The 23,353-nt window shown below is 43.2% G+C and overlaps 1 protein-coding gene across 2 annotated transcripts in view; it reads right to left on the minus strand.

Annotated features, from left to right (window-relative positions):
* FRYL (FRY like transcription coactivator) overlaps nucleotides 1-23,353 on the minus strand; it is a 209,078-nt gene that overhangs the window by 161,984 nt on the left and 23,741 nt on the right. The window contains exon 2 of one of the 2 annotated variants that reach the window (XM_069977607.1): nucleotides 7,221-7,282. The exons of the other annotated variant lie outside the window; for it this stretch is intronic. The gene's annotated coding sequence lies outside the window, so the exon portion shown is untranslated. The remainder of the gene's footprint in view (nucleotides 1-7,220; nucleotides 7,283-23,353) is intronic. 2 annotated transcript variants of the gene reach the window in all.

Genomic DNA, 23,353 nt, shown 5'->3' on the forward strand with positions numbered 1-23,353 from the left:
AAATCTGCCTTCAGGAGACTGGACCTGGATTTCTCGTAAGTACAGCTTTGTTTTACAGCACAAAAAAAATGAATGTAAATTGCAAACTTGCTTTATATCACATCTACTGTTGATTTAGATTTTTAAAGTTATAACGACAGTGACACTTTAAGACACGCATGCAGCTAAACACTATGCTGAATTAGCATCTCCCTGCCCCACCACATATTAATTGCATTGATGCATCACGCTGCCTATAAGTAGAGGACCCAGTGCTCAGAACGAGGAAGGTCCTACCTACCCAGTCACCAACCTATACATGTGAAGGGGAATTCTTACTGTCTGGGGCAGTATTAATTGGGGAATCTGTATAGAAAAACGTGAGGTACACCTTATGCTAAACATGTCCGAACCAGCCAATAGCAACAGGCCTGGCCAATAAAATAAGGTCTATAGGGCCCACCACCACCTCTGTACTGACATGTGATGAAAAGAAGGATTAGGTATGATGGATTTTTGCTGCCAGATCCTTTTGGGAGGGATAAGGCAGTACCAGAGCTTATTTCCTCTCCATAGGGAACACAAATGTCTCGCTGTGACATGGTCACAAGGCCGAGCCACATAATAAAGTGTATGGCAGTCTTTAAAAAGTACAGATAAAGATGTTTATCCAGCATATTCTGTAGAAACAAGCTGTAAAAAGAAATAGCGATTGTCTGGGTTGGAGGGAAAAGACAGGAAGTATTAAGGGGGTTGTCCAGCAAAAACCATTTTCATTTAAATCAACTGGTTTCAGAAAGTTATATAGAAAGTTATACAGATTTGTAATTTACTTCTCAAGTCTTCCCATACTTATCCTGCAGGAAGTGGTTTATTCTTTCCAGTCAGACACAGTGCTCTCTGCTGCCACCTCTGTCCGAGACAGGAACTGTCCAGAGCGAGAGAGGTTTTTCTATGGGGATTTGCTGTCTTCGGTCTTGGACAGAGATGTCAGCATAGAGCACTGTGTCACACTGTAAAGAAAACAACATTTCCCATAGGACATACAGCAGCTGATAAGTACTGGAATACTGGAGGTTTTTAAATAGAAGGAAATTGCAAATCTATATAACTTTCTGACACCAATTGATTTGAAAGAAAAAGATTCACTTTGACTCATGTCGCCTAATAGATGAAAAAATCCAAGCAGTAGCCATAGACCCCACTGACCTATACTCTATACCTATAGGTCTATTCAGATTGTGCTGTTTTGATTTTAAATTTTTTTCCCCCTTAAACACAGGGATCGTTTGCATGCAGTGTTATGGGAACTACACGACTGAAGAAAAGACATGTTACATTGGTTAAGGTCCGATTATCACATGTATGTGTGTCTGGCTTAGGAACATTCCTCCACGTGTCTCGAAATGATGTGGAAACAAGACATTTGTCACTTTGTAATAATTTGTGTTTACAGTTGAACCTAAACAAGTGATCCAAGAGCGTCACCGCTGCGAGAGACTTCCTGGAAAATCCAGCCCCAAAATACAACCTTAAAAGGTCATATCACTAAAGCTTGGCTCCCGAAACAATCCACTACACGCAACGTATAATCCCAACATTAACTGCTTCATGTGCCTGGCGACCAGGGGGACAACACAGCATACCTACAATATAGGCCCACCCACAAAATACACAACATACTTGAAGGGGTTATCCCACAATGAGAAATTATCGCTTAGTCACAGTGTGGAGCTCGGTAATGTCCATAATGGTTGGAGCACCGGCCATGAATGCGCAATGTGCGCTGTTCCATCTCTTCCTCTATTCACATGATCAGTGACGGTCCCAGCTCTTGGTCCCCTGCCGATCAGCTAGTTATGTCGATAACCCTCATTGTAGAATAAGCCCTCATATTGGCTGCAAAGTATGGCAGAAATAATCACAGCTTCTACGCCAACATATTTAGGATTTTTCCCATTAAAAATACGACCAGTTTACCGTGACCAGTTACATGCTTTGAGCCCAACTAAATTTAGATTTGGTCACAATCCTTCTAAATCTAGAATGAGAAAGATGTGGCTGCTTTCTTCCAAAACAGCACCACACCTGTCCACAGGTTGTGTTTGGTATTGCAGCCCCATTCACATAAATGAAGTTGAGCTGCAACACAACACATAGCTTCAAAGACATGGAAGACGTTAAGCTATAGAGAGAAACTCTTTGAGTCCAGCATGTGATAATGCAGCGGTTGTTCTCAGCACAGAACTATACTATAATATGGAATGATGAGGTCTCAGCAGAGAGAACACACAGTCTCCTATTCAATAGTTACCACTGTTTTCTGAACATTCATCCTGAAAGCAAAGTCTGCTTTATATATCTCTCTAAAACAATCTGGCACCTATGAAGCCCAATGATGGTGGATTAGAGGGGTTGTCAGAATCAGACCCGACCAACACCTACATGTTCTCTACAGACTGCTGTGGGTTTATTCCACAATCTCCAGTTTTATCCAACAGTCTGCAAAATTCCAATTGCTTGCTGTGAAGCTAAGCAGCTTACTCCTCCTCTCTCCATTCAGGCCATGTAAAGGCTTGGCTGGCCGGAGCATTCATGTGTATGGGGTTAGGAGACATGGAGGTCAGCAGAAAAAATGTCCAGCCAACATCCATCACATATATATGGCTACCTAATGCTGCGTTTACACGGAACGATTATCGTTCAAATTTGCACGATAACGAACGATATTTTGATCTTTTGATTTTGATCTTACAACATGTTCTTAAATGGTCGTTAGCAAAAAATTCACAGATCGTTCGTCTAAACAGTTGTGCACCGATTTAACCTATGTGCGAGATAGGCTTAAGCGATCGCAAAAGAATTTTTCCGTACGATATACTTGATTTATTAAAAAAAAAAAAAAAAAAAAAACAACAACTACAACAACAACTGGCAGCCACTATAGACATAACTGACCCCCCCAGAGGGTAAGAGGATGTAATCTTTGACGTTAGGCAGTAAATAAAATCCGATGGCCTCAGCGGCTCAGTGTCCATTTCTGCAGCTTTGGCCGCTTTTCCTGGGAGTTGATGAGCCTATTCACTAGCACCAGAGCTGAACCAGCAAAATGTTTATAGAGGGAAAATTGCTGAATATGTTGAAAAGGACAAGGTCTGATCAAGCTACAAAGGCTGATTGTTTTTTTTATTTTAATTTTTTTTTTTTTTACTTTAGATGAATATGCATAATCAATGACATGGCACTCAACACCATGGTAAACTTCTACAGCACACTGTACAGTGGTCCCTCAACCTATAATGGCCTCAGGTTACAATAGCTTCAATGTACAATGATTCCTACTGGACAATCGTAACTTGAGGCCAGACTCATACAGGTCCAGATTTGCAGCACATGTGAATAAGTAGATGACCGACCAATAAAAGTGGCCAATTTACTGGCAAAACCCCAGTATTTCTGAAGTGCATGCAGTGATTGGCTGTCTAGTAGCGTCTTTCTACAGTAATGTGTGATACTACATGTCCTGTACTGCTGTGTGTTTCTAGTAGCGTCTCTCTACAGTACAGTGTGATACTACATGTCCTGTACTGTTGTGTGTTAGTATCTCCTCTCTACAGTATAGTGTGATATTACATGTCCTATATGGCTGTGTGTGTCTGGTATCTCCTCTCTACAGTGCAGTGTGGTACTACATGTCCTGTACTGCTGTGTGTGTCTAGTAGCGTCTCTCTACAGAACAGTGTGATACACAGCAGTACAGGACATGTAGTATCTCCTCTCTACAGTATAGCGTGATACTACATGTCCTGTACTGCTGTGCGTCTGGTATCTCCTCTCTACAGTACTGTGCGATACTACATGTCCTGTACTGCTGTGTGTGTCTGGTATCTCCACTCTCTACAGTACTGTGTGATCCTATATGTCCTGTACTGCTGTGTGAGTCTAGTATCTCCATTCTCCTCTCTACAGTACAGTGTAATACTACATGTCCTGTACTTCTGTGTGTGTCTAGTATCTTCGGTCTACAGTACTGTGTGATACTACATGTCCTGTACTGCTGTGTGTCTAGTAGCGTCTCTACATAGTACAGTGTGATACTACATGTCCTGTCTGCTCTTTACCTGTTGCAGGATGAGTTGGTCCTTTGAGAACCAGATGAGGGCGGCTTCATTTTATTTTTCCTGGGACCCTGTATGATCTGTACAGGACCATGAAAATGCTCTAGTCCTCTAAATAGAAAGTAGTTTAAAGTCTCCACTCTCTCTTTCTGACTGTTGTATGTAAAGACTTTTTCCATGTTAGTTACCGGCTTATTTTTCTTTAAATCTTTCTTTTTTTTTCTCCTTTTGGGGTGACATTTGGGGGGACTTCAGAATAAATTTCAGTTTTCCAGAGTTTTTGTCTCAAAATACAATATTTTTTACATAAAATGGTCGTCCTGGAACTAACTGCTTTCTCCAAACTACTAAAATGGAAGGCCCAACTTCAACTACGGAATAAAGTCTAGTTAGATCAATAAGCTCTAAGACCCATGTTGGCCAGAAATGTATGACTACATATCCAACTGGGTGTTACTAGCTGGGGGTGAGAGTCTGGTACTGGCAGCACTGATTGGTTAGTCTCAAACAGTTTAGGGACACCCCCCCTGGTAACACCCACACAATTATAGGAAGAATAACAGAGGATCGGCACAACACAGATCTGTAGGAGAAGATATTCCAGAATAGTTATTACATGGGGAATACAGATATTTAGTAAACAGACAGGTCAGAGGACAGCGGTCTCCTTTAGCAAGCTTCAGCAGAGGAGCAGACTATTACTCCACCATTAGTCAGCCTGCACCATTCCCTTCACAGATTTTAATCAGGTATTAAGATTTTTTTTTAATTTAAGTAGAAATCTATTTAAATCTAATTATATGCAGTTTTTTTTATTTATTGTAGGTGATAGGTAATCTGTGCCACAAATACGGGCCGTATATTGGCTTGCCACTATTTATAGCAGCATGGATGACAGGCTTTTTAAGGCTCTGTAGCAACTTCTGCTAAATCGGCGCTTGTTTACAGGGCCTATTATACAGCCAGATAATTGTTTAACAAGGGCTGCACAGACATTGTTAGCGATGTCCGTGCAGCCCTTGCCCAAACAGTTAATACTTTACCTGTCCATGCCCCCGGTATTCTCCTGCATGCGGTCCTGCAGCTTCAGAGCAGCTGTTTAAGCAGACAGGTTGCTCAGCCAATCACTGTCTGTGGCGGTCCCAGCCAGAGATTGGCTGAGCGGCCTGTCGACTCAGACAGGCTGTTCTATAGCTGCATTGCACGGTGCTGGGACACATACAGGGCGCATGAGAAGACCTGGGAGTCTGGACAGGTAAAATATTAATTTTTGAGCAATCGTCGTTTCATTGGCTGATCGTTGTTCCTATTATACACAGAGTGATAAACAGCCAAATCGGACAGATTATTGCTCCGTGTAATAGGGCCCTTACACTCCACAATATTTTCGATCCATGGGTAATATATCTCTGGGTCAGTGGAAGTCTCAGCAGCTGGATCCTCACCAAACAGCTTGTTATCTCCTAACCTTAGATTGGGAACAACCCTTTAAGTATTAAAAAAAAAATACACACCATTTCCCTAGATGAATCTTGAAATATAGCAAAATAGGATTATATTTCTGTTTCAATTTTGCAAAGAGATCCTGATATTACAACCCAGCCAAAAACTGATGAGACCAATAGAAAATGTTATACTCTGCCGCCTGTGATAGCTATTTATAAGAAAAGCTCATATAATAATAACATTAGAATTATAATAGTGTGTGTAAACAAAAGAATCTAACAATAACTTCAAGAGCAGGCAAATAAAAAAAATAATACACGGTGGTCTACAGAATAAAGAGTTGGCACCAGTATGTTGTTTTTAATAGTTTTTAGTTCCTTCTCTAGCATGAGTCATCAAACCAAAACCTTGTGAGGTTGGCAACTACACCTCAGAGGCATTTTGTTTTTTGCCTAATCTGGATAAGCCCAGCATGAACAGGCCAAACTGGAACCTTACCAGGAGGAGAAGGCAAGCAGCATTCTTACAAAGTTTAAAGTGTCACTGTCTTCGGCATGTCAAAAGTGTTGGTCAGTCCGGGTCTGAGTGCTCAGACCCTGACCGATCGCAACAACGAGCCAGGAGAACTCCATGTCCACTTCCCGCTCTGTGTCAGTAAGAAAAAACTTTCATTATGGGTCCGACTTATCATATGGCACAGAGCCAGGAGAGGACCAAGCTGACCGCGGCAATTCTCCTGGCTTGTTCTCAGGATCAGTCAAGGTCTGAACGCTCAGATCCCCAGCAATCAAAAGTTTTGACATGTCAAAAGTTTTTTTTGAAATAACAGTGACGCTTCAAAAAGTAAAAAAAAAAAATTATTAATAAGATAGTGTATTTGTGTGAAATAAAAACAAAAACTACCCCCCCTCCACAAAACATAAAACTTAAGGCAACACTCTAGAAGGAAGTTATTTAACCCTCCCAACATAAGTCTAGTGGAGGGAAAACTGAGCGCCCAGTAAGATGGTGGAGGAGGGCAACCACTTAGCCTTAACCAGGCTGATGCTGGGAGGGTAAAATAACTGTTCTCTGGAGTTAAATGGGCAAGTCAATATGATCACAGCAACCAGTGACTGGCTGCACTGTCCCATTCACAGTGCTTGGTGACGTTACTGGGGACCCTGAAGTGACAGCAGTGCTGAACAGGGAACAAACAAAAGGGTGATTAAAAGTCTTTTGTATTTTTACCATCCATTGTCCCAGGCAATATTTCCCAAAGCTAAAAAAAATCCCTTTAACCATCACAAGAAAGCTCATTTACTTACTATTAAAAGGAACCTGTCACTATAAAAATGCTACCTAAGCTATCAACATCATGTTATAGAGCGGGAAGAACTGAGTAGAGTAATACATATGAAAAGATTCAGTATAACTTGATGTTTCCATGCTAAGTAGTCCAATCCATTGAGTCTGTCTACTGGACACCTTAACACAGTATGATCAAGGATTTATATCAACAAATTACAAATTATACAGAATCTTTACCCAAAAAGATATATATCAATCCACTCTCTTCTTCTGGCTCTGTAACATGTCGTCGATAGATCACAAAGCTTTGTATTGGTGACAGGTTCCCTTTACAGTAACTATGCACAGGGCAGCAATGGCATACATTAAATGTAGTAGGAAACTTACCCCAAGACATTGATGGTCTACTTTAATGCTTAATATCCAACATTTATCAGGCTGGTCTTACGCTGTTAAGAAAGAAAAAAAAATTAGAAAACATACAGCTTTACACCTTCAAACTTTACCAATCTGGTCATTACAGACAGGAAAGAAAGTAACTAGATATATACTGATATTGTCTCGAAGATGGAAAAAGAGCCATGGGAACTGTAGTTCTTTGCATGATAATTCCCCCACAGAATGCCCAAGCAGCAGTGGCGGACATATCAGTTGTGCAGCTGGTTCAGCTGCACAAGGGCCCAGGCCAACAGAGGGGCCCTCCAGGCTCGAACTCTGAGCCTCAGCCTAGAAGGCCCCTCCACTGCCCCAGGTCCTGCCACATAGGTGATTTGTATTGCCCATCCACCCATGTACCAGGCGCCTGATCAGATATCCTGACACCCGCGGCCCTCCAGCGCTGAGATTCCAGCAGCTGCGGCGCACCCCACGCATTGCCCACCCCACATACCACTCTCGTCTATTGGATATATGAGCAACAGCCAGCCGCAGCAGCACCACACTCCGGCCCTGCCTCGGGAAGTGCGCACCAGTGACGTCTCCTGGAGGTCGTACATCGGTAATTGCAGCATCGGCCATCCTGTTCACCTAGAGGACCACTGGGGCCCAGGTGGGTTATTGTGTGTGGGGATGGTGGATCAGCCAGGATGGGTATTGTGTGGGGAAGGGGGGCAGCGGGGATGGGTAGTGTATGGGGATGGGGGGCAACCAGGATGGGAAGTGTGTGTGGGGATGGCGGCATCTAGGATGGGTAGTGTGTGTAAGGATGGGGGGCAACCAGGATGGGTAGTGTGTAGGGAGGGATGGGGGCATCTAGGATGGGTAGTGTGTGTGGGGATGGGGGGGCAGCCAGGGATGTTGTGGCATGGTTTGCTTATGGGGGGGGGGGGGCGCCCAGGCACATTTGTTGCACAGGGGCCCTATGCAGTCTGTACCTAGTAGCATAAAAATAAAAGTCCGACATAGAGCTAAGCAGGGTGGTAATAATAATAATACTAATAATGATAATAAATTATTTCTGCGCTAAGGTGACATCATCTAGTGAGTATTAAGACACATGTAGGTACTTTCTGTAAGTTTTATACCTAGAAATCCCCTTTAGGTACTCAGATATTCTCCTTTGTTAACTCAATAAGCATATTCTATTGAAAAAACATCTATTCTAAATTTAGAAGAAAAAGATACTCTATACAGCTCATACCAGAGAAAAGGCTATGCCTCAGTTTACTGTACATCACTTGCACCAGAACTACTTTTAGTCAGTCCGTGAATGGTGAAGATAATGGCCCACGTGATGTGTAACTCCTTCCAATAAAACGTGGAGTCTGTCATTTCACCTAATCATATGGTTTAATGTTTTCCGGCCCTTGTTTCAGAAATAGCTAAACAGACCTTGTGATATGAGCTGGCACCACTCACAAGAGAAATCTATATGGACATTCAGGCTCTGTAAACTTGGTAATCTGCACAAAGACAATCGCATCGGGAAGCCAAAGCCAAATCCTCCTAATGTCTGGAAGGAGCCTCAAAGAATATAACAAAACAATAAAATGGGCTTAAAGGACAAGTCCGGCCAAAATTAATTTTTGATATGTTGTTACTTATGAAAAGTTATACAAATTTCTAATGTACATTAATTATGGGAAATGCACATATACTGCTATTTCCCTTAATTTAGTAGATCAGGAAGTGTTAGAAATATCTCTGAAGAAGTGACGTCACGACCCAGGGTGTAATTCCTATGGAGTGTCCAGCAGGGGGCGCTCTCTATATAGAAGTCTATGGGACTTTATTGTTTCTATGGGTTTCTATGTAATGTAATGTAATGTAGTGTACAGTGCTTTATTGAATGAATACATCTATGGAATACTTTGGGGAGCAAGTGTCCTTGCTCCCCAAAGTATTGCATAAATGTATTCATTCAATACATTCAATACACAGTAAGCCCGCCGATCCGTCGCATTCCCGCCGATCCGCCGCATTCCCGCCGATCCGGACCATATACATTGAACTACAGCTCCCATCATCTGCTTCTAGTATGAACAGGTGATGGGAGCTGTAGTTGGGTAATGGATATGACATGCCGCCGGGCGCAGGGGGGAGCCGCTCAGTACACAGGAGCGCTCCCCCCTCCTCCTCCTTCCGTGATAACTTCCGCCTATACCAATGCTGACTCCCTGCCTGGCCGCCGCTCTCCGCTCACATATACCGGCTCCCGGCATCAGCGCGGACACCAGGATGCATCGGGAGCCGGTATGTATGGGGGGAGAGCGGAGAGCGGCGGCCAGGCAGGGAGTCAGCATTGGTATAGGCGGAAGTTATCACGGAAGGAGGAGGAGGAGGGGGAGCGCTCCTGTGTACTGAGCGGCTCCCCCCTGCGCCCGGCGGCATGTGATATCCCTTACCCAACTACAGCTCCCATCACCTGTTCATACTAGAAGCAGATGATGGGAGCTGTAGTTCAACGTATATGGTCCGGATCGGCGGGAATGCGGCGGATCAGCGTGTGGCGGATCGGCGGGAATGCGGCGGAAATTCGGCGGAAATGCGGCGGATCGGCGGGCTTACTGTGTATTGAATGTATTGAATGAATACATTTATGCAATACTTTGGGGAGCAAGGACACTTGCTCCCCAAAGTATTCCATAGATGTATTCATTCAATAAAGCACTGTACACTACATTACATTACATAGAAACCCATAGAAACAATAAAGTCCCATAGACTTCTATATAGAGAGCGCCCCCTGCTGGACACTCCATAGGAATTACACCCTGGGTCGTGACGTCACTTCTTCAGAGATATTTCTAACACTTCCTGATCTACTAAATTAAGGGAAATAGCTCTATATGTGCATTTCCCATAATTAATGTACATTAGAAATTTGTATAACTTTTCATAAGTAACAACATATCAAAAATTAATTTTGGCCGGACTTCTCCTTTAAAGGGGTAGTCCACCCAAAAAAAATTTCTTTCAAATCAACTGCTGCCATGAAGTGCCAGAGATTTGTAATTTACTTCTATTAAAAAATCTCAAGCCTTCCAGTACTTATCAGCTGCTGTATGCCCAACAGGAAGTTGTATTATTTCCAGTCTAGAGAGCAACAGAGGTTTTCTATGGGGATTTGCTACTGCTCTGGACAGTTCCTGACATGGACAGAGGTGGCAGTAGAGAGCACTGTGTCAGACTGGAAAGAAAACACCACTTCCTGCTGGACACACAGCAGCTGATAAGTACTGGAAGACTTAAGATTTTTTAATAGAAGTGAATTACAAATCTCTGGCACTTTATGGCACCAGTTGATTTGAAAGAAAATTTTTTTGGGTGGACTACCCCTTTAAAGACACTACAACAAATCAAGTGGACACATAATAATGTGTATTTACCATCTATCCCACATAATAGACACAAATACTAAATTATTAGCCAACTCTGGTATCAAGTGGGACACTGCAGAATGCCCTATATAGGAATGGTGCCACCCTCCCAGCCAGACCCATACATCAACTTCAGCTCGCCAAATACAAGACTTACAGGCCAAACAGGGTCCTTGGCTACACAGAGGAGTCCGGGCTCCTATTGGAGGATCAGTGGTAGGTGAGTACAAGTGTTTTATTTCAGGCTACTTTCCTGGAGGAGTGGGGTGGGAATGAGGCATGCATGCTACAGCTTAGAAACACCTCCTTAAAGGGGCAGTGCGGCGGTAAAGAATTATTGACAGAATAACACACATTACAAAGTTATACAACTTTGTAATGTATGTTATGTCTGTGAATGGCCCCCTTCCCCGTGTCCCACCACCCCCACCCGTGTACCCGGAAGTGTGGTGCGCTATACATACCTGTCACGTGCCGACTCATCTCCGATCTTCAGTCAGCGATGTCGTCTTCGGCCAAATCCCTCCGTCCGTCCTGAGTGCCGGCCGCCCTCTGCCGCGATTGGCTGAGCATAACCGTGCTCAGCCAATCGCAGCTGAGCAGCCGATGACGTGGCCGCGTCATCAGCTGCTCAGCCGCGATTGGCTGAGCCAAACTGTCCTCAGCCAATCGCGGCTGAGCATCTGATGACGCTGAAGAGGGCGGCCGGCACTCAGGAAGCTCGGAGGGATGCGGCCCGGCCGTCCGAAAACGACATCGCTGACTGAAGAGTCGGCACGTGACGGGTATGAATAGCGCACCACACTTCCGGGTACACGGGTGGGGGGACACGGGGAAGGGGACGATTCACAGACATAACATACATTACAAAGTTGTATAACTTTGTAATGTGTGTTATTCTGTGAATAATTGTTTACCGCCGCACTACCCCTTTAACTCTAGAGCTCTGAGCATGATGTACAGCTGAGACATTCCCTTTAAAGGGGTTATCCAGAACTACAAAAACATGGCCACTTTCCCCCTACTGTTGTCTTCAGTTTGAGTGGGGTTTTGAAAGTTCCATTGAAGTAAATGGAGCTTAATTGCAAACCGCACCTGAACTGGAGACAAGAGTAGGGGGAAAAGTGACCATGTTTTTGTAGCGCTGGATAACCCCTTTAAGGCCCCATGCCAAAAGCAAAGCGGTGTTCATGGAGCCTCTGTAGCAATAAATAGAGCCTCTCCATTTCTCTGATACGGTCCAATAAGCACTATTGTATCATGCTCCTATGTTTTCCTTATCCTGGATAACCCCCTTTAAGAGGGAGAAGAGGATGTAGAACACATTATAAGTTAAGCAGTCTTCCAGTAGTAATGGTCTCTGTTGCCCATAGCAACCAATCACAGCTCATCTTTTAAATATTCATGAGCGCTGATAAAAATTAAAGTTGAGCTGTGATTGGTTGCTGTGGGCAACCTATACAATAAAAATGCTTAATAAATCTCCCCCACAGTTTTATTGCAGCAAACACATAGGCACAGGGTCATTTTCCATAGGGAGGACCACCTGCAAAGGAGATCATAAACTACATTGGTGACTATGGTACCGACTGTATATTCTATAGCGTGTGCATTATTGTGCAATGGCTACAAAGAAACCTTTGCAACTTTATTCATCCCATGGCAACGGACAGAAAGCGACACTACTGCTTTTGCACTGCCACCCGTGGGGTAGGATATGACATATTCTGTATAAAGTGAAAGGATAATAACAACTCAATAAGCAAATGGCACGAGTATAAACTCCAGTGGTGCCCTGTGAGTGCGAGCAGATTGCAGAGCATCCCTGTTATTTATGTACAATAACATGTTCAGGCCTCGGCAGACATGAAATAATAGGGGACGTCAGTCACTGGGATCTGTGCTGTAACTTGTCTGAAGCATAACGCAGCAGGAAAGGGGACATTATAAGGAAGAAGAGACTGCAGAGATGCCCAGACATGTAGCCGCAGCAGCCGGCATCTGCCCACTCTTCTTCCCACAGACATTCCTGTATGGCGATACAAAACCCCTTCACCAAACAGCTCCCGCCAAGACGCTCTTTATCACAGCTCTGTTCTTACAAGAAGTAACTGGCTTCCTCTCCCTGGCAAACAATGGGAAGCCAGTCATGGATGGGAAACACACTCCCTGTAAAAACAAGTTACCAAATTAATAGACAATTGATCCAGCTTCCTAATCAACGCAGCCCGGCGATAATATCTACCACAACACAATGCCAAACTACAGACGACAACAACAACAAGGCAAGCATGATCCCAGAGAAGGGGGGGGGGGACGCAGGGATGGAAATTTCCATCACAAAAAGAAGCTCCGCAGTTATATTGGGGGGATACACAGTGCATCAGGGAGATGGCGAATACAGCCAAGCAGATTAAGATCAGTGAGGAGTGTGCAAAGGCAAATAATCCTCAGATTATGGTTATAATATAGTATATACAGCCACACAGTTAACCTGCACACACAAACCCATCTTGTAGAATCTCAGGAAATGAATAGACTTAATTTTATTTCAGGAATTTCTCATAGAGATTCTATTTGCGGCTTATTTTATAGAACGTCTGATAATCCAGAATATTTAATAATCCCAACACCCATCAGTTTATTGTAATACAATGTGTGCATACCCAGATTTGCTGCCACACGTTTTGCGGCTCAAAGAATGGGAAAAAAAAAAATTCCACATAGGATTCTATTGAATTTGGTAAACACATGGTTCAAACACATACTCTTTTTATGTCTATAATTGTTAAAGAGAGACTATCAGCAGGTTCGTACCTGTAGCTGCATAGCCCCCGATTCTGATGCCATTCTTTTTCTTTTCCTCCTCAGCGCACTTATTCGGTATTTTGATGGAAAGCAAATATGCAAGTTGTCTCTTTGGTGCTCTGGGGGTGTTCACCAGATTGGGCACATGTACATTAACATCCCCATGTATTGCACAAGATCTGGAGACAGCAGAACTAGGCGACTACTTGTAGAGCATGTATGAGCCGGCAGACAGGACAGGGCATCGAGGAGCAATGGAATGCCTTTAGTGCACCAAAGGGTTAATTTGCATATTTGTTTTTGCATCAAAATACATAAAAATGGCACAGAGGAGGAAAAGAAACCCCCAGCACCATAGTCAGGAATTCTATAGCTATAGGTACATATCAGTAGGTTCATATGTATAAATCGATTGATAGTTCCCCTTTAAAATAAAGTGTCAGGCCCCCTTTTTGCCACATATTTTAGGCTGTAAACACCCCAAAATAGTTACAGTTACAAACATACCTTTTGCTTCAGCCCAAGAAAAACATTGGAAAATAAGGATAAGGATGCGAAAAACCATCACCAAAACAGCTGAAATTATGTCTGTATCTGTATACCTTTCCCTCCGGAGTACTCCCTTAAATGTTTTCATTGCAGTAAGAACATAGGCATGGGGTCAGGGATTGTTTAACAGTGAGGAACATCTATGAAGGAGAAAGGGAATAATAAACTACAATGGCGAGCGTGGTACTTTTTATGTATAGTCTATAGCGTGTGCATGACTGTGTCATGGCTACAAAGAAACCTTTGGTGTACATTACCCGGCACACTCAATTTGTTATTCTTCCCATGGGAGTCAATAGAAGGTGACACTACTGTTTTGCATTGACATCTGTAGGGTGTGATTACTGCATATGTGATATATAATATTCCGTAAGCAAGGAAAGTTAGCTCCAGCCGAAAAGTTAACAACTGAATAGAAAAAGCAACTGGCATGAGTGAAAACCTTTTTGACCAACAAAATTATGGCTAAAAAAAAAAAAAAAAATGTGTGAACCCTCAGGAGACAATTGCGGCTGTCAAATGGTTCGCACTACGTTAATACCCTAAACACAGTCACAATTCATCTACTATTATTTGGTACAGTAAAAAAAATAAAAAAAAGGTCTGCCAATCCGAAAATTACCACCATGGTCAGAAATTTTACGATATGAACAAGGTTGCTTCCAACTTTTCTCTCTAGGACTGTGGTTTTATCATGATTTTACCACAGGAGACACAGGAATTAAGTAATTTACAGCAGCCCTGTAGATTGTTCATTCACAAAGCTAGAGAACTGAAAACCGATCAGTTTACAAGACCAGTAGGACCAGATAGGCCAGAAACCATGTCAGTGATGGCTATGGATATGCTAGACAGACCATCAACATGGAATCAAGGGAAACCGTTCAAGCTATTGGGATTTCAACCCATCTACTGCTTAAGACAAGAAGGTTCACAGCTAGCAGTTTGGCATCTAACTTCAGACTAGGGAATACGCGCTGAGAAATTCCCACGGATTCTGCGACTCACCCCCGCTCACATATCCGCCCGTCCCATAGACTCCATTCTATGGTCAAGCAGATTCAGCCTTCCGCCCAAAGAATGGACATGTCCGTCCGCAGGGATGAGCGGTGGAATCCGAGGGGACTTCTCTGTGCAGATTGCTCAGTGTGAATGCACCCTAAAATGGCATTAGACCATCCCAAGTGGCCAAACCTATTGATGGTTCAGGAGAAATAACTGTGGTCAGGTCAACTCTGCAGAAGAAAGAAAAGATGTCTCCCTACCATCCCAATGGCTATGGTCAGAGATTCAAATTAGTTGCCCAACAGTTGGCACTAATACGTATACCCACTACTACATTACTTTTATAACCTTTAGAATAGCAGTATGCAGCAGGTGGGCTGCTTGTAGGAATACAATACAAAGAAACACATGGTGACTTACCCTCTTCTATAGGCATATGCATGTGGTGTTAATCTGGAATGCTGAAATCATCACATACACAAATCCCACATATATACAGCCATGGCAATGCCCCCAACACACATGACATGTGACAGACAAAAAAAAGTGCAGCTCATACCTAAACTATAATCCGCTGTGTAGAACAGTCAATTATTCACACAATAGACAAAAAGGCCGCATAATGCCATGTCTGTGCAGCAGGCATCCAGGACCCAACATACTCCAGATTCTCTGCCCACACCCAGTCTTGCAGGGCAGACCTCTTACAAGGACGAAAAAGACTTAAATTGTTTCACATGCTTTCCCATCCACAAATGTCTAATAGGCTGGTGCTAAAAACATAGCAGATGGAGTCAGTCTGCCAAACAAAAAGGGAGTAAACACCAAATATAGCCCAATAGTCAATTAGGAGAAAAACAGACCATTATACTAATATTTCCAAACACAAGACGCACCGCCCATAAGGCGACAGTACGGCTATGTTCCATGGCATCCAGCAACAGGACACCACATCCCAGTCTAGATTATTTCAGATAATTACATATAAGTACTCAGCGCCCAGCCTTGGGTCTTTATGTTATGTCTGAATAACTCTGCTATTCTAATACCCATATAAATAAACAAGGCAGATATTACTGCCAAAAATCCTTTCCTATTACAATCATTTATCTTATAATGCTGGATGCAATTGTGCCCGGTTACTGACCTACAAGAGACTATCATGGGTATGGCAAACAATCCCCAATACATGGAGCCATAAAGCTGAGATCTCAACACAAACTCCAGATTTTCTATTATTAATTCCTAGGGTGTCTGTAATACTGTCAGTAAAGTGATTGTGTTAGTTGATCGAGACGGACTTAAAGGGGTTATCCAGCATTAGAAAAACATGGCCACTTTCTTCCAGAGACAACGCGACTCTTGTCTCCAGATCAGATGTGGATTGCAATAATGCTGCATTCATATATTTTGCGGACCAATGGACGCTGAAGGGGGGGGGACAGGGGACATAATAAAGAAGCTATACTTTCCTGTCCCCATGCCCCTGCAGAAAACGTTCCCCGACAGCCTCCGGTCTCCAGTTTCTCCCGGCTTCCTGTGTCATCATAACCCAGCAGAGATTCCCCACTCAGTGACTGCAGAGGTGTCTTGCCTCAGTCTCTGGCATTTCCGAGCTGGGTCATTGCAGGAGCTACAGGAGAGCTTGAGGGGGGCCGTGAGCTGTGACTAAGCACTGCAGGGGCACTGTGATGGGTAAGTATAGTTTCTTTATTATGCTTCCACTTTCCCCTACCCACTCTAGATTTTTACAGCATGGTTGGAGCTCTCCTTTAAAGTGAGTGTATTGTCCACATTTGTTTTTTTAACTGTTGCAGATACTGATACATAATCTTTCAATGAATGGATTTGCTACTAACTGTACATGAAGTCCTCTTTAAAAGTGTTTGTTTACTCTGGATAATTTCACTGCAACACAACCACTACAGGACCACAAGTGAAATTAGGCACTGCATGGTACCCATGTGCAATGCAGGTCCGGACCTCCAGGTCTTCTTTACTCTTTTTGGGGCAAGAATTCTGAAAAGCCCCCCGCTCGAACTCTGCTATACTGTGTATGAAAAAGACACTTCCCAATATAGACAGCCCCCTTAAGGTCAGAATGCTTTGTTTAGTGCAGTCACGTTCACTTCTGCATGATCCGGAGTTCCTCATTTAATTTTTTTTTCCCCGTTTCAAGCATTTGTGGCTTTCCATTTAAATGTTGTTAAATGTGTCTGTGCAGTTGCTGCAATGAACTACAACCACAACATTAGGATCATTTCTGAAAACAGGCATGGAACAAGATGAAAGCGACGTAATAGATCCCCGCTCATTACCCCGCCACAGAAAAGAGGCCTTCAGCTGAATGCACTCCCGTCTTCAAGAAAGTCAGTTCTAGGCCAGAACTGCAGCGGAGAAACAAACAGGATTAATAGGAACACAACACTACATAAAGAGCTAAAGACTAGTGAAGACTGCAAGGCACAGTCCCCTCAGGGAAGAATGAGTCTCATTTCTGTTCCAGGCAATCCCAGATGGAAACTAGTCCCTGAAATGAAGCAATCCTCTAAATGCTTCAATGTATAAGGAATAGCATCTCTGGTTCCTACAGTTGCCAGGAGCACCACTCCTCGAGGTGGGCCTGCACCAAATCAGAAACTGATGGCATAATCTAGCAAAATGCCATTCCATTACAGTTTCTAAATAGCCCTTAAAGAGACTGTCCAATGCTGGATAACAAAAAAAAAAAAAACATGAAATGCCATCTCTGTAAATAATAAGCCACAATGGCAACTTATCCCGGCTAATGACTGCCTGAGCTTTATTATGGCACATCCCAGCTAAATGTTGACCTCCTGACGGAAGAGGGGTTTCCGGTGATGCACAGCAGAGGGTCCATTCACTTTAATGGCCTAATTGTAGACCCCCACCACCAAATGTCCATGAACGTTCACAGCCAAACATTCATGTATTAAAGCGGTTATGCAGTGTTAGAAAAACATGGCCACTTTCCTCCAGAGACAGCACAACTCTTGTCTCCAGCTCAGGTGTGGTTTGTAATTAAGCTCCAATCACTTCAATGGAACTGCGTTGCAAAACCCGATCCAAACAGAAGACAAGAGTGGTGCTGTCTCTGGAAGAAAGTGGCCATGTTTTCCTAACGCTGGATCAGTATCAGTATATCTCTCTCTAAAAAAAAAAGAGAGCCAGGCATGGGAAATCTATCACACCCTATCCTTCTCTTCCCCGACATCATCTGTTAGGGGAGAGTCGGCAGGTTGCCATAGAACATATACGGTTGGGCAAACCCACTGGTGCATTTGGCCAACTTTATTATAAGATGTATGGGATCCTAAACTGGTATGCAGACTAAAGTATTTTGTCCACCCCATTGTACAATGATACATCTGCTAAAGTTTGCCAGAAATTCAGCTAACATTAGTTTAGCCAAATTCCACTGTGTTTATCATCGGAGCATTGTCCTTAACTCTCCAGGATCACGTTGAAAAAGTTAATCGAATCAAGAAAAGAAAACACAAAGATTGTAATATATTACATGCCACAATAGGATTCCTGTCCTATGATCTCAGGGGCTGCGGCTTCAGACCCTGCTGCGTTTAATGTACATAAGGAATGCACATACAGGGATCGTGAGAGCTGAGAACACTGTATACAACCACACAAAGCAATGCCTGTAGCCAGTCTCACTGAGATCAGGGGAGGAAATCCTAAATCTAGGGCCGCATGCTGAAATTTTCCTGTTCTATAAAGTCATGTTGCTCTTCCTAGCGGAGAAGCCATAAGAATTGACTAAGAAAAGCAATGGGAAATAAAATCAATGGGGCTGTCAATCAAATTAAAGGTAGAGATGTTGAGCTTTGATAGTGGGCACGTCCACTGATCACACCAGCACAATGGGCATTTGCGGCTCATTACTATATCTCTCAGTGATCTGCCTTTGCCAGTGATTAGCCGAGTGGGCATTTCCTGGAAAAAGGGAGCAGCAAGACCAGAAAGCATCAAAACAGCAGCTGTCAGGAATAGGGGAAGGTAAGTTTGCCTCCTTCCATTTATATTTAAAGTGTCTTCTGCCTAGAAGAATCCTTTAACCACCAAAAAGCAACAAATAGCTAACAGTAGTGCTACGTTTACACGGTACGATAATTCGCCCGATCGTGCGATTAACGACTTCGAAGTAACGATTTTTCTTTTATAACGATCAGCGTTTAGACGGAACGATATATCGTACGCAAAATTCGTTTTGCGATCGCTTAAGCCTATCTCGCACATAGGTAAAATAGGTGAACGACTGTTTACACGGAGGGATCTGCGAATTTTTTTGCGAACGACGATTTAAGTTCATGTTAAAGATCAAAATTAACGATTTCTCGCTCGTCGTTCTATCGTTCGTTGCGTTTACACGTACGATTATCGTTCGAATTCGATAGTTATAGTGCAAATTTGCACGATAATTGTTTGTGTAAACGCAGCAATATGTGAACCAATAAAGCAGATGTTATAGCTAGTATTAGCTTTTGAGGCCCTATTACATGGAGCAATAATCTAGCCAATCAGGCCAATTCGGCAGATTATCGCCCTGTGTAATAAACACAATTAACAGCCGATGAAATGATCCATCGGCTGATCGCTGTAGTTTAATCCAGCCTAAAAATCATCTGGCCACCAGGTGCACATCGCTGCTTGTAATAGAGATGGACAGCCCATGGCTGATGAAAAAAAAAAATTGATACATACCTCTCTACGCTCCCTGGTGTTCTTCTAGCTTCTGCCAGCTTCCTGCAGCCAGCGCTGGAACTTCTGAGCCAGTCTTTGAAGTGTCAGACTGCTCAGCCAATCACTGGCTGCAGTGCTGTCCCGTGTAGGTCAGTGATTGGGCAGCATGTTGCTTCAGAGACCGGCTCATAAAATCCAGCGGAGGCTGGAGGAAGCAGGCAGAGGTAAGAAGAACACTGGGGAGCGTGTTCAGGTATGTATACACTATTATTTTACACCTAAGGCAAGAGATATATAGATATAAATATATGTGTGTATATATATATATATATCTTCCTTGCACAATTATCAAGCCATGTAATAGGCTCAGTAAGTGAGAACTTGCTTACATTAGTTGACGGTCCATGTAATATGGTCCTTAGTTGCTCTAGCCAGTACCAAAATTGCATGTCAAACTGAAATTTCACAAAAGGTCAAGACAACAACTCATAAAAGACTTCCACCCATGATATTATCAGTTACAGTACAACACATTAAGACAGATATGGGAAAGACTGCTGAAGCCCAGACACATGAAGCAGATTACAGCCATGAAGTAATGGGAACTGAATGACAGATACCAGATACTAAATGTTCAACAAATAGACAAGAATGCAGGAATCGAAGCAACACATAGGATGACAATGTCACAAAAAGAATGGACACGAAAACATCTGCGCTGACAAAAAAGGAAAGCATTCTAGTCTCTGGAGACAGTAATCTGAGCGCAGCCAATGCAATGATTCCTCAGGGAGCAAGACATCAGCCGTGTGACTACCTACAACAATAAACAAGACAACCCCTCCCTATATCTCCTATACACACAATACACACATAAATACAGTATCTAGAGAGCTAGAGACTACACAATATACCTTAAAGGGAATGTGTCACCTAATTTTTTTTTTTACTAATTAGAATAAGATACTAAAACTTGTTCTTTTATTCCAATATTCTATTTAAATGACTATAATTATTTTTTATTTAACTTACTGTACATTGTTATGGGGGCTGCCATCTTGCCTGAGCTGTTTTTAACAGCATTTAGTGGCTTACTTTACAGCAAGACTCATGGGCATAGACAGACAGACTTTGTCGGTTTGAGATGAATGTAAAACGTTTCTGAGTGCCCTTTATGACCTTTGAGGAGGTCATTCCACAGGGAGCCGCTATTGTCTCCTCTATCTACTGCTGTCACATGTCACTGTAAAGCTGTACAGATTGCTTTACAGCAGCCTCCACTTATCGCTACAGACACAAAAGGAAGTCTCAGCTTAGTTTTAGCCCCAGTGGTGAAAATGAAAACTGCAAGATAATCTAAGTCTTTGCGGCCGACCAAGTCTAATTTGTCTGAGAATGACACAGAAGCGGGAGTGAACGTGAAGCATAGATATTCAACATGACACAGCTCTGCCAAAATTGTGGAAATTACAACAACAAGTTGTCAGACTTCTCTAAGACAAGAAAGAAGTCTGACTACTGGAGAAAGAGGCATTGCTTTTTTGAAACTTATGTTTTATTGTCACTTCACACATCCAGACATGGATTTTAGAAACTAAACCATATCTGCAATTAGGCAGAGTATACAAGGAATACAAGTGACAGGAATTTTACATTTTATACTATAACAAAGACACATGCCTAAATGTACAAAAAATCTGAACCAGAACACCAGCCAACAAAGGGAGGTAGTCGTCCATACTAACTGAACCTCACAAGGAGGAAGGAAACATCAAGGGAAAATAGAGAAGAGGAAAAGAAGCAAGCACTTAGGAAGGAGGGCCAAAGAGGTAGGTACAGAGACCCGTAACAGTCAACCTACCATAGAATCATTATTTAAAATAAGCAGAGGCTTAGAAATTCCATACTATCCATAGGTGTGTGAAGGTTTAGGCAGCTCATTGCATACTCAGTTATTTCAACATGTTGTATAGATTAGGTTTGCTGAAAATCTATGCACAAACACGGATTTTCATAATAATTTAGTATTTAAGAAATCTAAAAGAGAAGAACAAGGTAATGCTAACAATAAACCTGATCATATAATACAATAACAAGCATATAATAGGAGGAAGAGAAGGAATGTGGCTGCAGTACAGGCATGCACCCGGCACTGAGTGAGCTGTGAGGACAGAGAGGAAGGAACCACACTCACTCGCTGCGTAAGCACTTAGACATGCAGCAGCACATGCAGATGGAGCAGGGAGTTCTTAGAAGCGAGGGAGCGCTCATAAACTAAAGCTGTCTTCTGCAAGTTGGGTCAACTGTCTAAGATGTATGGCGGCCACTTGATTGAGGTTAGTGAAAAGATGTCCTGGATTTTCACTGTCTGACCCTATTGTTCTGGGAGGGATCTGCAGTGATGAGCAGCGGGGTGACATATATTCATTTGGGGGGGGGGGGGGGGGGGGAGGACATGCAATGACCAAAACCACCTCATTTACATATCTTATATATTACAGACAGGGCCGGCCTGGGACTGAAAAGCAGCCCTGGCAAACACACCCCACCAGCCCACATACAAGTCTCACTGCACCCATTGCGCCAACTGTGCCACACAGAAAAAAATTCAGATATGATCAGATACCAGGTGTACGCAAGTGCTGAAAAGTATTATCACCCTGCAGACTATATAAGAGTATACAGCTGTGATCAGAAACAAAATACTGAACAATTATAGATTATCTGTTTGCTCTCCTGTCATCTGTCACATGATTCATACTAATAAAGTTAAAAGTATTCTGCCCTGTAAACTATTCTTCAGGAAAAGCAGAGCCCCAGGAGAGTTTCATCTTATGGCCATGTTCACACAACGTATGTTTAGGATAAATCACAGCCGTGATTTATGCAAAAACATACGTTACATTGGAAATAATGGAATGCCGGCCGGAGCGTATACACACGTTGCATAGTGGCCGCACAGACATGTCAGTTCACACAATGGAGCATGTGGCTCTGGCTGCATGCTCCATTGTGTGCAGCAGTGAATTGAGATTCGGGCGCACACGGGTGCCCTGCATCTGAATTCACCAGAAATGAAGATCATCAGTAACACCTGCCGTTCTGTGACCCGCCCAGATCACAGAATGGCCGGTGTTATACCATATGTGAACATGGCCTAAAGTTACACTACTGAAATAATTCAGGGGCATCTTTCCTCCCTACCTTTCTATTGTGCAGTTCCCCTGTTATTCTTCCTGGAAATGGTTCCCTGGTCCCCAATACACTGATCCATCCAATCATCACTGACAGTATCAGACTGTGGGGACACATCCAGGGCCGATTCAAGGGTTTCTGCCGCCTGAGGCAAACCTCAGGCGGCCGCCCCGAGTGATAGCCGGCATCCCCCCGGACCACCACCCCCCCCCCCCCTCATGGCAGAAGCGGGCCTGGACACATCTTATTAAGCAGAGGATCGGTAACAACCAGATGTCAGTAAGGCCTGGGATACATAGAGTGTTATAGAATGTTATATTCCTGTGTCACTCTCCATGTAGACCAGGCCTGAGAGAACAACACAAAGCCCTAATGTAGGATTCTCCAGAATTGTTATCTCATGGGCAGCACAGATATTCCCTATAACAG

Source organism: Dendropsophus ebraccatus, chromosome 7 (assembly GCF_027789765.1).
Source record: "Dendropsophus ebraccatus isolate aDenEbr1 chromosome 7, aDenEbr1.pat, whole genome shotgun sequence".
Lineage (NCBI taxonomy): Eukaryota > Metazoa > Chordata > Amphibia > Anura > Hylidae > Dendropsophus > Dendropsophus ebraccatus.